The 12,296-nt window shown below is 39.9% G+C and overlaps 1 long non-coding RNA gene across 1 annotated transcript in view; it reads left to right on the top strand.

The window, feature by feature from the left end:
• Positions 1-12,296, top strand: part of LOC309606383 — an 805,264-nt gene that overhangs the window by 232,004 nt on the left and 560,964 nt on the right. Inside the window, exon 10 of the long non-coding RNA XR_014231787.1 lies at positions 344-487. This is a non-coding gene — a long non-coding RNA (uncharacterized lncRNA). The remainder of the gene's footprint in view (positions 1-343; positions 488-12,296) is intronic.

Here is a 12,296-nt window from a genome sequence, read left to right as displayed (position 1 = left end):
CACCATTGCTGATCTCCTACAATTTATCAGGGGCTGTGCTAGGTGCTTTACCTAAATGAACTCAAGTGAGCTGTTTAAAACCCTGAACCAAGGTCATAATTAGCTGGGTACAGATAGCTCATGGTCTAAAGTCCTTTTATAAATTTGGGGTCCACCGTTCTCATTGTAGCTAACACTTCATCCCCACCCAAAAGGTGCATCCATCTTTAGTGCATGTTTGGTATGATCATCATCTGTCCACTCCTACGCTGTCTCTCCCCAACCCAGACTCACAAAGCTTGCTTCCTCCCCAAACTTCAATTCTCTGCATTAGAAACACTTCTAACATCTTCATTATCCACAGGTGTTTCCTCCATCATTGCTTATGAGTTAAACCTGGTGTTCCCCCTTACAAAACGCTTTCCTCGGCATTTTCCTCGTGAATGTGCTCATGGACGGACACTCTAAGGGATCTGGAGGGGATGCCGTATGACTCAGCTTCACACAGGTACATCCTGACTGTCATCCCTCTGCTCTTGGTAAAAAAAATTGTCTCTGTTCTTAGGAGGGAGAGGTATATAGAGAGTGCTAGAGAAACAGAACATGAGGGTGATTTAGAGGGTGATAATTTTTGTTTATGTAGTCAGACGGATTTGGAAGGAAATCCTAGTCATCTCTGCTACTAGCTCTGTGACCTTGGGCCAATGAACCTTTCTAAGCTTCAGCTACATAATCTATAAAATTAGGAAAAAATTAATACCTATTTCACAGGTTTTTGTGAGAGCAAACAGAGATAATCCACTTAAAATGCTAAGGGCTGTGCTCCCATATGAGAAGATTTCTGTGTCAGTTGCAATCACTATCTTTGTTACTGTTTTATTACCAATTCTATCATTTATTGAGCATCTGGCATAGATCAGACATGGTTAAAGGTGTTTTGTTTATGTCTCCTCATTTAAATGTGGCATATATCATTTTAACTCTTTTGAGTTTTGCTATGCAGAAAAATGGGACAGTAGCTAGAGAGGGATTTAGAAGCTAGAGAGAATTTTTTTTAAATATAGGAGATGTGATAACAATTTTAATGATGATGTAAAAATCAATTAGAGAAGGAGAGACAAAAGATGCAAGGGAGAAAAGGATAACTGGGGACACAAGAGAGAGTGAAATCCAGAGCATATGTAAAGGGTAGAGACAGTGACCATCGTTAGTAGAAGGGACGTTTCATGGTTATAACAGGAGGGAAGGAGAAATGGCTGCAGATTAGGTATTCTGGTAGATTTGAAGGTGTGGGAGCTACTGCCAGGTGGCTTCTCTTTTTCTTCCCATATAAAATACAAGGTAAGTCCCACTACTGTGAATATGGGTGAAGTATGGGATCTTTGAGGAAGCTGGAGAACTTTGTGTAGAGTAAGAGGCTGAGCTTCTTAGAAGAATGCAGTAACATTCACTGCCAAGCAGTGTTGAGTTTGGTGTTGTTGAGCATGAATATAGGGTGAAAGCAATTTTTCTAATTATATGATGTCCTTCAGTAAACTCAGCTGCGTGAATGAGGAAATGAGTGAGAAGGCAGAAGATTAGGTTCATTCGGGGTTGGGATGAGCACAGTTGAGGGCAGATGTAGACAAAGGAGTGAGGGATACTAATATGATCTTGATAATAACCACGGGCCATGGATCTAAGCTGAGGTCTATGTGATAGAAGACTGGCAATTAGATCAAAGGTGGAGGGTCAGTGGATTGGTGATCTCAATGAGGTTGAATAATAATTGATACGGGGATGCTAGAGCATATGATCTGGGAGAGTGATAAGAGTTTGTAGTTGGCGAGTAGGAGATTGAATTTATAATTTTAGAGGTGATATAGTTTCTGGCAGTGTCATAGTCCAGACCACATGCAAGGTGAGTGAGATATAAGCCTTTGTTGTCGTGAGGCCCAGAGTTTGAGAGCTGCGTGTCAGTGCAACAAAAGCTGATTAATACTGGGGATTATGTGAAGTACTTGGACTTTCCCACTGAAGAAGCCCCTGGGGCTTCGAGGAGCGCTGCTTGACAGCCAGTGATCTGGGCAAAACTCCTGTTTAACGAAGTCTCAGTTTCAGGTATTTTCAATTCTACCAGATATTGGAATTAAAATGCAGATAATGTCATCTGGGGAAGTCAGGCCTTCTGCTTTGTTAACCTGTTCTCTTCCTTCTGTGAAAACCCCTAGCCCTTACAGAGACAGACACGGTGGCAGGAGTTTCAATTTAGGTAGACTGGAAATCAAATGCTACCTCTTTCATTTACCAGCTATTCAACTTTGGGCCAGTTATGCTCTCTAAGCCTCAGCTTTTTAAAAAAAAAAAAGTTTAACTTTTTAATTGAAGTATAGTTGATTTACAGTGTTGTGATTCTGGTATACAGCAAAGTGATTCAGATTTTATATATATGTGTGTGTATATATATAATTCTTTTTCATTTTTCATATTCTTTTCCATTATGGTTTATTATAAGATATTGAATATAGTTCCCTGTGCTATACAAGAACACCTTGCTGTTTATCTATTTTAGGTATAGTAGTTTGTATCTGCTAATCCTAAACTCCTAATCTATTCCCCCTTTTCCATTTGATAACCATAAGTTTTCTACATCTGTGAGTCTGTTTCTGTTTTGTAAATAAGTTTATTTGGATCATATGTTAGATTCCACATAAAGTGATATCATATGGTATTTGTCTTTCTTTTTCTGACTTACTTTACTTAATAACATAATCTCTAGGTCCATTCATGTTGCTGCAAATGCAAGCCTCAGTTTTTAATTCATAATATAGGCTGTCATGAGGATTAAACGATACACTTTATCCAAAGCATTGGGCAGAAGCAGTTGTATCTACTTGATCCCAAGGCAGTGTATCATAGCTTTAAAGAGCAAAGTCTGCAGTCTCCTGCCTGAGTTCAAAAGTCAGTTCTCATCACTTACCAGCAAGTACTGATAGATGAGAAGAAAGCTCTCTGAGCCTCAGTTGCTTCAGCTGTAAAATAAGTTAATAGTAGGACTTGCCTCATTGGGCTGTAGTGAGGATTAAGTGAATTAACATTTGTGATGCACAGTCATATCCAGAACACTGTGTGCTATGTAAGCTGTGGATCTTACTGTTAATTCCTTTCTCTTCTCCCTACTTACAGTTTTCCACTTGAGGGTGTAGAAAGTTACACGAAGCATTAATAAAAAGTTTAACCCCTATATACTAAGCAGTTATTTAAGGAAAATGTTAAACCAACTGTTCAGTGTCTATCTATTGCTACAAAGAATAAACATCGATCAAATGGCTTTCAGTGAAGAGCCCCTCTGGGCGGCTAGGGCCTCTGAGGAAGAGGGTCTTGCTTGCTGGGCTGAACATCTCCCCGTGGGAAAGGAAGCTGCAGTATGAGCACGTGCTGTATTTGGTAATGAGAGGCATCTTACTTCTTTGGAAAACCTGGACCAACAGTGCAGATGAAGAATGGTGGTGCTTGTGGTGGGGGGTTACTGTCCTTTAAGAGGCAGGGGACAAGCCTCAGTGGAACCAGAGTACTTTTCCTTTCTTTTCTGCTTCCTCACCTCCTGCAGTTTCTGAACTAAGGAGATAATTGAGTGTTTCTATCCTCCCCCCTTCCACTCTGAGCTCTTTCACTTTTTAATGCTTTTGCCCATGCTGTTCACCTTGCATGGAATGCCCTTCCTTGCCTGAAAAACTCTTTCTATTCCTGGATTCAGCTCACATGTCACCTCCTCTGTGAAGCCTTTCTGGCCTTCCTGGGGCCACTCTCTTGTGCATAGACAATACCTCTTCTTGTGTTCCCACTGCTCCTTGTAACCCTCTTTGACACCACTTAATGTCTTTAATTACTTAAAAGTTCATTGCTTCCAGCAGACCTTGGTGTCTGTTGATAGCAGGGTCAGGATTATTGATACCAGTATCATTAGCACTTACTTCAATGCCTGTAATACTTATTATTTTCATATTTTTTATTTAAAAAATTTAAATTATTTATTTTCCCAACTTTACTGAGATATAATTGACGTATGACACTGTCTACATCTAATGTATACAATATGTTGATTTGATACAATTATATATTGTAATGTGATTAGCACCGTAGCGTTAGCTAACATGTCCATCATGGATGGACCTTGAGGGCACTACACTAAGTGAAATAAGTCAGACAGAGACAAATATTGTGTGATATCACTTATATGTAGAATCTAAAAAAGCTGAACTTGCAGAAACAGAAAGTAGAATGAACTCTGGGGCTGGGGGCTGGGTGAAATGGGGCGATGTTGTCAAAGAGTACAAAGTTCAGGTCAGAAGATGAGTAAGTTCTGGAAATGCAATATTTAACTATCACAGAAATAAATGAAGAATGTAGGTCATAGAAATGGCGGCCACAGCATTATAGTCTTAAAGCATATTATGGTCATAAGGGTAACAAGACCTTTTGTACCAGGTGACTGATGGCTATACGAGGTCAACGGCTGTGCTTGGTTTGGCATCTTATGTTTTAATGGACAATGCAACTAGGAAGAAATCATGATTGTGATAGTCATAGATGCAAACAAGCTTCTTTCGGTCTAACACCCAGCTGAGTTTGTTCATTTGGGCTAACAGCAGGCATTTGAGTTTTGTGATTCAGGATCTAATCCAGTCCTCTACTTTATAATTAACAAGTTTTAAAGACCCAGTGTTTAAGGTCTGACAACAATTTAAATTTCAATTAAAGAGCAATTCTATAAAGATAGAATCTGACTGGCCACTTTAACACAGTCCTATAAGCTGGTTCTTCACTTGCTTTGATCACAAAGATAGTTTTCGCAAGGAAGCTGGAGCTTAGCATCATGAGGATCGGCTTACACTAACCACATTCATAGAAGATTGATGTATAAATCAGAATGCCCATTTATTAATTGATAAATAAAACTACCACATGGTAGAAACTATGAGTATTAGCTGGTTAGCATGTTTTTTTTCATACAGAAAATGGTTTAGTTGGAAAATGAAAATATTAGAAGACTGATGACACAGCAAGTTATTAAGAGAACTAAGGGTAGAATTCAGCTACCCTGGTACCATTCCTTGTTATATTAATTATTAAACTATCCATTGATTCAACCCATTCATTCCTAAAATGTTTGAATATTTGGTACGTTCAAACTGGGATTCAAAGATAAATAAGACATAGTTTCTATTTCCTTAAGAAACACACAATCTAAAAAAACAAACAAACAAAAAATACCAAAAAAACCACACACACACGCAATCTAACAAGGAAAAGAGTTCTAAAATGACAGATTGACATGGGCTAGGTCTTATAATTTAAGGATGTACAGAGGACAGTGGATGCCCAGAGATGAGTGATAAACTTCTGCAACGATTATGGGAAGCTTCCTGAAAGAGCTACATTTAATCTAGGCTTTGATTAATAATTAGAAGTTTACTGGTTGGAGAGGTGTGTATTTCTGTGTGTGTGTGTGTGTGTGTGTGTGTGTGTGTGTGTTGCAATATGTGTAGTACTCACAGGTAGGCTGCAGAGTGGGAAATGTCAGTATTTTGATATTGTTAGAACACCGGGATTAAGAACGGGGTTAGGGATAGAGAGCTTCAAGATGGCGGAAGAGTAAGACACGGAGATCACATTCCTCCCCACAAACACATCAGAAATACATCTACATGTGGAACAACTCCTACAGAACACCTACTGAACGCTGGCAGAAGACCTCAGACCTCCCAAAAGGTAAGAAACTCCTCACGTACCTGGGTAGGGCAAAAGTAAAAAGAAAAAACAGAGACAAAAGAATAGGGACGGGACCTGCACCAGTGGGAGAGAGCCGTGAAGGAGGAAAGGTGTCCACACACTAGGAGCCCCTTCGCGGGCAGAGACTGCGGGTGGCGGAGGGGGGAAGCTTCGGAGCCACGGAGGAGAGCGCAGCCACAGGGGTGCGGAGGGCAAAGCGGAGAGATTCCCGCACGGAGGCTCGGCGCCGAACAGCACTCACCAGGCCGAAAGGCTTGTCTGCTCAGCCGCCGGGGCGGGCGGGGCTGGGAGCTGAGGCTCGGGCTTCGGTCGGATCCCAGGGAGAGGACTGGGGTTGGCGGCGTCAACACAGCCTGAAGGGGTTAGTGCGCCTTGGCGAGCCGGGAGGGAGTCCGGGGGAAAAAGTCTGCAGCTACTGAAAAGGCAAGAGACTTTTTCTTGCCTCTTTGTTTCCTGGTGCGCGAGGAGAGGGGATTAAGAGCGCCGCTTAAAGGAGCTCCAGAGACGGGAGCGAGCCACGGCTATCAGCGTGGACACCGGAGACGGGCATGAGACGCTAAGGCTGCTGCTGCCGCCACCAAGAAGCCTGTGTGCGAGCACAGGTCACTCTCCACAACTCCTGTCCCGGGAGCCTGTGCAGCCCGTCACTGCCAGGGTCCCGAGATCCAGGGACAACGTCCCCGGGAGAACGCACGGTGCGCCTCAGGCTGCTGCAACGTCATGCCGGCCTCTGCCGCCGCAGGCTCGCCCCACATCCGTACCCCTCCCTCCCCCCGGCCTGAGTGAGCCAGAGCCCGCGAATCAGCTGCTCCTTTAACCCCGTCCTGTCTGAGCGAAGAACAGATGCCCTCAGGCGACCTGCACACAAAGGAGGGGCCAAATCCAAAGCTGAACCCTGGGAGCTGTACGAACAAAGAAGAGAAAGGGAAATCTCTCCCAGCAGCCTCAGGAGCAGCAGATTAAATCTCCACAATCAACTTGATGTACCTGCATCTGTGGAATAACTGAATAGACAATGAATCATCCCAAATTGAGGAGGTGGACTTTGGGAGCAACGATATATATATATATTTTTCCTTTTTCTCTTTTTGTGAGTGTGTATGTGTATGCTTCTGTGTGTGATTTTGTCTGTATAGCTTTGCTTTTACCATTTGACCTAGGGTTCTGTCTGTCCTTTTTTTAAAAAATTTTTTTTATTATTAAGAACATTTTTCTTAATAATTATTTTTTATTTGAATAACTTTATTTTATTTTACTTTATTTTATTTCATTTTATTTTATCTTCTTCCTTCTTTCTTTCTTTTTTTCCTCCCTTTTATATTCTGAGCTGTGTGGAAGACAGGATCTTGGTGCTCCAGCCAGGCATCAGGGCTGTGCCACTGAAGTGGGAGAGCCAAGCTCAGGACATTGGTCCACAAGAGACCTCCCAGCTCCACATAATATCAAACAGCAAAAATCTCCCAGAGATCTCCATCTCAATGCCAAGACCCAGCTCCACTCAAAGATCAGCAAGCTACAGTGCTGGACACCCTATGCCAAACAACTAGCAAGACAGGAACACAACCCCACCCATTAGCAGAGAGGCTACCTAAAATCATAATAAGGCCACAGACACCCCAAAACACACCACCAGACATGGACCTGCCCACCAGAAAGACCTGCCCTCCCCTCCACCAGGAAGCCTACACAACCCACTGAACCAACCTTAGCCACTAGGGACAGACACCAAAAACAAAGGGAACTACGAACCTGCAGCCTGCAAAAAGGAGACCCCAAACACAGTAAGTTAAGCAAAATGAGAAGACAGAGAAACACACAGCAGATGAAGGAGCAAGGCAAAAATCCACCAGACCTAACAAATGAAGAGGAAATAGGCAGTCTACCTGAAAAAGAATTCAGAATAATGATAGTAAAGATGATCCAAAACCTTGGAAATAGAATGGAGAAAATACAAGAAACGTTTAACAAGGACCTAGAAGAACTAAAGAGCAAACAAAGTGATGAACAACACAATAAATGAAATTGAAAATCTTTACAAGGGATCAATAGCAGAATAACTGAGGCAGAAGAACGGATAAGTGACCTGGAAGATAAAATAGTGAAAATAACTACTGCAGAGCAGAATAAAGAAGAAAGAATGAAAAGAATTGAGGACAGTCTCAGAGACCTCTGGGACAACATTAAACGCACCAACATTCGAATTATAGGAGTCCCAGAAGAAGAAGAGAAAAAGAAAGAGACTGAGAAAATATTTGAAGAGATTATAGTTGAAAACTTCTCTAATATGTGAAAGGAGATAGTTAATCAAGTCCAGGAAGCACAGAGAGTCCCATACAGGATAAATCCAAGGAGAAACGCCAAGACACATGTTAATCAAACTATCAAAAATTAAATACAAAGAACAAATATTAAAAGATGCAAGGGAAAAACAACAAATAACACATAAGGGAATCCCCATAAGATTAACAGCTGATCTTTCAGCAGAAACTCTGCAAGCCAGAAGGGAGTGGCAGGACATATTTAAAGTGATGAAGGAGAAAAACCTGCAACCATGATTACTCTACCCAGCAAGGATCTCATTCAGATTTGACCGAGAAATTAAAAGCTTTACAGACAAGCAAAAGCTAAGAGAATTCAGCACCACCAAACCAGCTTTACAACAAATACTAAAGGACTTCTCTAGGCAGGAAACACAAGAGAAGGAAAAGACTTACAATAATAAACCAAAAACAATTAAGAAAATTGTCATAAGAACATACATATCGATAATTACCTTAAATGTAAATGGATTAAATGCTCCAACCAAAAGACATAGATTGGCTGAATGGACACAAAAACAAGACCCATATATATGCTGTCTACAAGAGACCCACTTCAGACCTAGGGACACATAGAGACTGAAAGTGAAGGGATGAAAAAAGATATTCCATGAAAATGGAAATCAAAAGAAAGCTGGAGTAGCAATTCTCTTATCAGACAAAATAGACTTTAAAACAAAGACTATTACAAGAGACAAAGAAGGACACTACATAATGATCAAGGGATCAATCTAAGAAGAAGATATAACAATTGTAAATATTTATGCACCCAACATAGGAGCACCTCAATACACAAGGCAAATACTAACAGCCATAAAAGGGGAAATCAATAGTAACACAATCATAGTAGGGGGCTTTAACACCCCACTTTCACCAATGGACAGATCATCGAAAATGAAAATAAACAAGGAAACACAAGCTTTAAATGATACATTAAGCAATGGACTTAATTGATATTTATAGGACATTCCACCCCAAAACAACAGAATACACATTCTTCTCAAGTGCTCATGGAACATTCTCCAGGATAGATCATATCTTGGGTCACAAATCAAACCTTGTGAAATTTAACAAAATTGAAATCATATCAAGTATCTTTTCCGACCACAAAGCTATGAGACTAGATATCAATTACAGGAAGAAATCTGTAAGAAATACAAACACAGGGAGGCTAAACAACACACTGCTTAATAACCAAGAGATTACTGAAGAAATCACAGAGGAAATCAAAAAATACCTAGAAACAAATGACAATGAAAACACGATGACCCCAAACCTATGGGATGCAGGAAAAGCAGTTCTAAGAGGGAAGATTGTAGCAGTAAAATCCTACCTCAAGAAACAAGAAACATCTCAAATAAACAACCTAATTTTACACCTAAAGCAATTAGAGAAAGAAGAACAAAAAAACCCCACAGTTAGCAGAAGGAAAGAAATCATAAAGATGAGATCAGTAAGAAATGAAGGAAATGATAGTGAAGATCAATAAAACTAAAAGCTAGTTCTTTGAGAAGATAAACAAAATTGATAAACCATTAGCCAGACTTAGCAAGAAAAAAAGGGAGAAGACTCAAATCAGTAGAATTAGAAATGAAAAAGGAGAAGTAACAACTGACCCTGCAGAAATACAAAGGATCATGAGAGATTACTACAAGCAACTATATGCCAATAAAATGGACAACCTGGAAGAAGTGGACAAATTCTTAGAAATGCACAACCTTCCGAGACTGAACCAGGAAGAAATAGAAAATATGAACAGACCAATCACAAGCACTGAAATTGAGACTGTGATGAAAAATCTTCCAACAAACAAAAGCTCAGGACCAGATGGCTTCACAGGCGAATTCTATCAAACATTTACAGAAGAGCTAACACCTATCCTTCTCAAACTCTTCCAAAATATAGCAGAGGGAGGAACACTCCCAAACTCATTCTACGAGCCCACCATCACCCTGATACCAAAACCATACAAAGATGTCACAAAGAAAGAAAACTATAGGCCAATATCACTGATGAACATAGATGCAAGTATCCTCAACAAAATACTAGCAAACAGAATCCAACAGCACATTAAAAGGATCATACACTCTGATCAAGTGGAGTTTATCCCAGGAATGCAAGGATTCTTCAATATACGCAAATCAATCAACGTGATACACCATATTAACAAATTGAAGGAGAAAAACCATATAATCATCTCAATAGATGCAGAGAAATCTTTCGACAAAATTCAACACCGATTTATGATAAAAACCCTCCAGAAAGTAGGCATAGAGGGAACTTTCCTCAACATAATAAAGGCCATATATGATAAACCCATAGCCAACATTGTCCTCAATGGTGGAAAACTGAAACCATTTCCACTAAGATCAGGAACAAGACAAGGTTGCCCACCCTCACCACTATTATTCCACATAGTTTTGGAAGCTTTAGCCACAGCAATCAGAGAAGAAAAAGAAATAAATGGAATCCAAATTGGAAAAGAAGAAGTAAAGCTGTCACTGTTTGCAGATGGCATGATACTATACATAGAGAATCCTAAAGATGCTACCAGAAAACTACTAGAGTTAATCAATGAATTTGGTAAAGTAGCAGGATACAAAATTAATGCACAGAAATCTCTTGCATTCCTATACACTAATGATGAAAAATCTGAAAGTGAAATTAAGAAAACACTCCCATTTACCATTGCAACAAAAAGAATAAAATAGCTAGGAATAAACCTACCTAAGGAGACAAAAGACCTGTATGCAGAAAATTATAAGACACTGATGAAAGAAATTAAAGATGATACAGATAGATGTAGAGATATACCACGTTCTTGGATTGGAAGAATCAACATTGTGAAAATGACTCTAGTACCCAAAGCAATCTATAGATTCAATGCAATCCCTATCAAACTACCACTGGCATTTTTTCACAGAACTAGAACAAAAAATTTCACCATTTGTATGGAAACACAAAAGACCCCAAATAGCCAAAGCAATCTTGAGAAAGAAAAACGGAGCTGGTGTAATCAGGCTCCCTGACTTCAGACTATACTACAAAGCTACAATAATCAAGACAGTACAGTACTGGCACAGAAACGGAAATATAGATCAATGGAACAGGATAGAAAGCCCAGAGATAAACCAGCGCACATATGGTCACCTTATCTTTGATAAAGGAGGCAAGAATATACAATGGAGAAAAGACAGCCTCTTCAATAAATGGTGCTGGGAAAACTGGACAGCTACATATAAAAGAATGAAATTAGAACACTCCCTAACACCATACACAAAAATAAACTCAAAATGGATTAAAGACCTAAATGTAAGTCCAGACACCATCAAACTCTTAGAGGAAAACATAGGCAGAACACTCTATGACATAAATTACAGAAAGATCCTTTTTGACCCACCTCCTACAGAAATGGAAATAAAAACAAAAATAAAGAAATGGGACCTAATGAAACTTAAAAGCTTTTGCACAGTGAAGGAAACCGTAAACAAGACGAAAAGACAACCCTCAGAATGGGAGAAAATATTTGCAAATGAAGCAACTGACAAAGGATTAATCTTCAAAATTTACAAGCAGCTCATGCAGCTCAACATTAAAAAAACAAACAACCCAATCCAAAACGGGGCAGAAGACCCAAATAGACATTTCTCCAAAGAAGATATACAGATTGCCAACAGACACATGAAAGGATGCTCAACATCATTAATCATTAGAGAAACGCAAATCAAAACTACAATGAGATATCATCTCACACCAGTCAGAATGGCCATCATCAAAAAATCTACAAACAAATGCTGGAGAGGGTGTGTAGAAAAGGGAACCCTCTTGTACTGTTGGTCAGAATGTAAATTGATAAAGCCACTGTGGAGAACAGTATGGACATTCCTTAAAAAACTACAAATAGAACTACCATAAGACCCAGCATCCCACTACTGGGCATATACCCTGAGAAAACCATAATTCAAAAAGCGTCATGTACCAAAATGTTCATTGCAGCTCTATTTACAATAGCCAGGACATGGAAGCAACTGAAGTGTCTATCAACAGATGAATGGATAAAGAAGATGTGGCACATATATACAACAGACTATTACTCAGCCATATAAAGGAACGAAACTGAGTTATTTGTAGTGAAGTGGATGGACCTAGAGACTGTCATACAGAGTGAAGTAAGTCAGAAAGAGAAAAACAAATACCATATGCTAACACATATATGTGGAATCTGGA

Source organism: Balaenoptera borealis, assembly GCF_965194805.1.
Source record: "Balaenoptera borealis genome assembly, chromosome: 11".
Lineage (NCBI taxonomy): Eukaryota > Metazoa > Chordata > Mammalia > Artiodactyla > Balaenopteridae > Balaenoptera > Balaenoptera borealis.
This window is presented reverse-complemented; position numbering and strand designations above follow the sequence as displayed.